At 35.7% G+C, this 6,124-nt stretch overlaps 1 pseudogene; it reads right to left on the bottom strand.

Moving 5' to 3' along the window:
- Positions 1 to 438: 438 nt before the first annotated feature.
- LOC18054755 lies at positions 439 to 4,000 on the bottom strand (annotated as a pseudogene).
- Between the last annotated feature and the right edge of the window lie 2,124 nt (positions 4,001 to 6,124).

The raw sequence follows: 6,124 nt of genomic DNA, 5'->3' as shown, positions 1-6,124 counted from the left end.
GTCATGTGTATGTTTCTACTAATCCTGATGACATATATACACAAGTAATAAATTGTGAATAGATAAAAATGCTCCAAAAGCACCAAAGATATTCTCATAAATGTATTAGCAAATATTTTATATCAAAACAATTATAATGTCTTGCTTTTATTTAATTTAAGTCTGGGTTAATCATTTTTTTGACCCAACACTGCTCACAGTACCTCTAATTTACAATTTCTATATGAACATTAGTTTAAATTCTTTTTTTTTTTTTTACCAAAAATAGGCTTAGCCAAGTTAAGACACAACCGAATGAGAAATCATTGTCCCATACCTATCATAACAAAGCCAAGGATCATGACCTACAGGAGGTTCTTGATAAACATGAAATCCGAGAGGCATAGAGCCTGCATTTTTAGCCAACCAGTCAGCTGCAAAATTGTCCTATCTTCTGAACTTTTAGATCCACAACATGCATTCACTGGATGATCCTCATCATTTTTTCTCCAATCATTTATCTTAACTTTCCATTTGGTTGACATATTACTGCTTTTGCACTTGATACCACAAATAGATTCTCTACCGACCCTCCAACTCAGAGATCGTAATTGTATTTGTTGAACATGATTCAGGCGTGCTTGATGAATAATCTTGTCTGGTAGATTTCCTGTCCTCCAAGTAACCGGGTTGCTTTGGCTGAGGCAACACAATCTCGCTGCCCAACATCAAAATCACTGAGGGCATGCTTGGCCGGTCCTTTGGATGCTGTTGCACGCATAACAAACCGATGTGGATGCATCGTATCACTTCAACAAGATTGAATGAACCTTGAATACACGGATCGATTAATTGTGAAGGCATGCCTTCGTTCCACAACTTCCATGCCTACAACATATTAAAACTCTTTTATCATCTACAGTTTATTAGTTCAAACTATGTTAGAAAATGTCGTATGCATTTTACTTACATGTCCTATAAGGTTAAGCTTGTTGTCGGAATGATAAAATCCTCTATTTTTCTTTCCACTTATTATCTCCAGCAATAAAATTCCAAAGCTGAAGACATCGGATTTTACTGAGAATTTCCCATCACTAGCGTATTCCGGTGCCATATAACCACTTCAAAAGATTAAAATATATAAGTTAATTTTCATTAATCAGTACAAGTGAATCGTAAAGATCACACGACAAGAAGTACTTACTATGTTCCAATCACTCTGTTTGTGTTTCCTTCTATTTCGTCTCCACCAAAAGCTCTTGCCAAACCAAAATCTGAAATTTTTGGGTTCATATCTTGATCGAGTAGCACATTACTTGCTTTGAGATCTCGATGTATAATCCTCAATCTAGAATCTTGATGAAGGTACATAACACCCCTAGCAGTCCCACAAATAATGTGGAAACGCTTGGGCCAATCCAATATCTTACATCTTTCTTGATCTACAAATTACCACATTAAGGTTAGCACAAAATTTTCTGAAAATACATAAGAAACGTCTATAATCAAGGCACAAGCTAGCCGAATATTTTAAGGTTACAGGGACCCAGACCAAAAATGAAAGAGTTCAGGCTTTTGTTGGGCATGAATTCATAAATCAACAATTTCTCCTCTCCTTGAATGCAGCAGCCAAGAAGCTTTACAAGATTTCTGTGCTGTAATTTGGAAAATAGTATAACTTCATTCTTTAACTCCTTCAATCCTTGCTCAGAAATCTTCGAAAGCCTTTTTACCGCAATTTCCTGTCCATCCACTAGGGTGCCCTGGGAAGATATATGTGAATTTAGTTACCCAGTAAAATAAGTATTCTTGACTTGCAGCTTTCAAGTTTACCTTGTAAACGGGTCCAAAGCCACCTTCTCCAAGCTTGTTGTTGATTGAAAAGTTATCGGTGGCATTAGCAATTGTAGCTAACTCAAACAGTGGTAGCTCCAGGTCCATGTTTTGAACCTGATCAGTTTCTCTGTTGTTTTCTGTTTTCTCTGAAATATTGGATAATATTAAACTCCTAACTAGTAACTACAATTTTCATGTTCTTGATGAGAAGGTTCGTTATCTGTAAATTTGTATTAAAGATATTTTCCAGTCAATATGAAAGTGCAAGTAAATAAAGAACCATAGGTGAAAAAGAGGCGTGTATTAATATAACACTAAATGCAAATAAGTAAACCTGCTATTCCAACGAAAAATTTACATGTTTAATTACCTTGCCCCTGATCTAAATGATATGCACTGATAACGCTTCATCTTGAAACAAATATACAGTTATTGCTGCATATAAAAATTTAATCTACTCTTATAAATTTAATATTTATAAGAGTTTGATTTGCCTGCATCAAATCGTCAGCGAAAATTTGTGAAGGAAAATGGAGCAATATTATACCTACTATATTTCTCCTTCTTTTGTGAACCAAGTAGCCAGCTGCAATCACCACAGCTGACAGAGCAGCAATAGAAATGACTATCACCACCATCTTCGTCCTAGGCTCACCTTTCGCTCCTTGATCAGCGTATTCAGATATAGCAAAGCAAGTCAATAATCAAATGATTCAAATAGCAGCAGAATTCTATGCATAGAAGCTATACCCAGAAACTGCTTTATGCGAAAGGAGCTTCTCAATCAGAACTCAATACTAAATTGCACAATAAAAATGTGCAACTAGTCTAACTGGAGTGGTACTCCTAAGTTCTCATAATGGAGTGACATAAACAAGTTTGCGAGTACCTATCTCTGAAGCAGACATTCGAATATACAAGTCCTGCCCACCATCTGGAAAGTCTCTCATGTCAATCAGTTCACCAAACCACATGGCACAGCCACTGCCTTCTCCTCTGATATCTGAATTTGTGTATGCCATACAAGAAGAGTTGTCTAAGCATTTCTCCCGGCATTCATTGAGATTCATACTTTTACTCACCCAAGAAAGAGTAGCATCTGGCAATTTCATCGCTGTGAATTTGATGAATCCATCTTGTCTAGAGTAGTTTAACGACTTATCACGCTCACACCCTTGAGACCAGTCCACATATCCCCTTGACTTTGGTTTAAAACCTTTTAAACATTGGCAAACAGGCATATCGCTAATGATGCAAATGCCATAGGCACCACAAAGGGCATAAGTGTCTCATAGATCTCTTGGCACATTTGAATACAATTCCCAGCTTTGAGTTGCTTTATTCCATGTGAATCGTTGAACTAAATAGAGTGTTTGGTTCATAACAATCCTTTGGAAAGCAGCTTTATCTCTCATGTCGAATTTGTAGTACAGCTCAACCTCATTAGAGACAAAGCCGAAGTTAAAAACGGGGTTTGGCCTTAATGATGAACCACTGAATCTAAGGCCATTCCATGGGCCACTCCTAGTTAACTTTCTTGATCCCTTCCACATCATTAACTCAGGGTTATCTTGTCGTTTAACTGCCCAAGTAAAGTTTCCAGGAGACGGGTCGTCTGGGCTCTTCCATGATGTTATACGCCGCTCAAGACCAGCCTTCAAATCCCATCCGAGCTTCATTCCCGGTAGCAAATTATCAGAAGGATAATCAAAGCTTTGCCATAAATAAGTTTCAGAACCGCCATCTCGTTCGCCTCTGAGGACAAGATTTCCTGAATCTAGTAGCTGCAATACAACTGGAGTCCGGACTTCTTTGCTCAAGTTTGCTGACCAAACTACACTCTTGTTCTGGCTTGTTAAAACAAGATTGCCCGTCTTGTTTACAACTAACAACCCAGAAGAGTCATTAATGGGGTTGATTCGGTTTGCAACCCAAACAACAGTTTTAACTGGCATATTTTTGTACCAAATTCCCACGTAACGATTCTTGGAACTACCAGGACTGAAGAAACCAAGCTCAAAGCTTCCATCTTTTGAAACTAAGGTCCTGCCATCACTGAGGGACTGAGATGAAGTAATGGTGTCGGAAGTGAAAGAGGATTCAGACAAGAAAAACAGTAACTTACAACAGATGAACGAAAACAAAAGTACACCCATTTGTTATACTCTATAGGCGTAGAGCTCTCTCTAACAAGTTAAATAAATATAATTAAACACCATGACTGATAATCCATATTGGAGGGCACTGACCTGAAAGTACACCCATTTGTGTATTGGTTTAGATCTCTCTCTAACAAACTATATAGATGCTAATACCGTGACTAGTGGTCCATCTTTAACGGCATTGAACTGAAAGTCAATGCTTCTGGAGTCAAACCGTCGTATTTAAGAAATAAAAACCAATGGTTAGAAAATATGTTTATGAAAAAGAAAAAGAAAATGGGAAATAAATGAGCCGAAGACTTAAAATGTAGGAATAATGTCGGGACCCACCAAATTGTAGGAATAATCTAAGATTCATTTATATTTAATTAATAATTTAAATTTTTATAATTAAAATAAAAAAATTTCACGGCCGTACTTTAGTGCCATTTGAATTAGATTTTAATACTATTAAAATAATTATTATTTAGGTTATGACATGGTACAACTATTACCAGCAAATGATTTTCATTCGTCATAGATCTACGGTTATGCAATGGTACAACTCTTTTATTTTTATCAGTTTTAGGGCCAAATATTATAAGGAAGACAATTTGGGACGTAATACATCATCTTCATCATGATTATTATTATTATTATTATTATTATTATTATTATGGTCTTCAATATATCGGCAAACACTGAAAACTGAGAAAAGTTTACATGAAATTTAATTAGAATAGAAGAAGAGAATTTCTAGCCATATGCATGCTGGGCCGTTATCAATTAAATAATGGATGGCCGATTAGAAAATGTCATGCAATAGTTTTAAATTACACAGAAAAATTATGGAGCTGTTTTTTTATATTAATTTCAAAGGAAAGAATAATCAATAATTTCGAAAAACCCCACCGGCTAAATTACGTGTAGAACTTCACAAAGGACATTGAATACTAATTATATTTTTGGTATCTGTCTATAAGTTGCAATCGGTTGTCATCAACGGATAATTTTTTGCTGGGTCCGAGATTCCAACTGTAATAATCATAATTGAGCCGAAAAAAATACTCATTACAGAGGCTTTATCTGTCTATGGTACAGATTCTGCAACAAACATCTCCCACCATCCCATTTTCTATTGTTTAGTTTCTCACTCCACATCCAACGGCTGATGCTGCAGTCTGTAGCTTACAGATTTCAAGTGTAATCATAATTGAGCCGAAAAAATAATAATAGTGACGAAACAGTGACGCGAGTTAATTTATTCATTGACTTGACTGATAGTTTACTTGGGTCATCGTTGTAAATCATTTGTTGTAATTAAATTTCTTATTTCTCATCTAACTAATAATGAATTTATATTGGTATAATTTTAGAAATCTGTCGAATATGCTCTAATAGAAATCATGTCTTCTTGTTCCTATTAAAGTACGGCCGTTGGAAATATGAGTTAATACATATAGCGTCCTTAAAATTAAAGATAGAGACATAAACATAAACATAATGAAATAATACACACATACTATTCAATTTATTAAACTTAAATATAAAATTGTAAAAAACCATGCTTAAAACACAAATGGAAAAATAAGGATTTTTTAACTTCCCCAAAAGCTGGAAATTAATTATGATCGTATATATTTATTAATCACATGAGCTAAATCATTTGTACAGCATGCGTAGTTTTCCAATTCAGGATCCGGGAGACAATTTTTAGCCGTCGGATCAAATCCAACGGCAACTTATATTTTAATTTCAAATATTGATTCCAACATAAGGGCCCACATGCAGATTTTTTTAATTTTTAATATTAAAAAAATAAAGTTGCCTAATAAAATTTTTAGAGAGAGAACTGATCTTCCCCGTCGGTTTCTTCATCACTGCTTTTCAGAATCTGAATATCCTCTCCATTTCATTCCTCCAAGACTTCAAATTTCTTCTCTTTTTACTCAATTCGAATTGACACATTTGAGTTTTTAACGATCAGAACCGAACTGTGGGGGGTTTAAAGATCGGTTCTTTTGCGACTTCTAAGGCTTCCTTTTAATCTTTGGATCTGGATATGAGGGGTTTCAATGATTGGGCTGTGACCGCAGGTGAGTTGAGCGATGGCGAAGGGGCGGATGAAGAGGGAAATGGAGAGCCACAAAAGAAGGGATTGGAAGGGC

The sequence above is a fragment of the Citrus clementina genome, unplaced genomic scaffold (genome assembly GCF_000493195.1).
Source record: "Citrus clementina cultivar Clemenules unplaced genomic scaffold, Citrus_clementina_v1.0 scaffold_1, whole genome shotgun sequence".
NCBI classification, from domain to species: Eukaryota; Viridiplantae; Streptophyta; class Magnoliopsida; order Sapindales; family Rutaceae; genus Citrus; species Citrus x clementina.
This window is presented reverse-complemented; position numbering and strand designations above follow the sequence as displayed.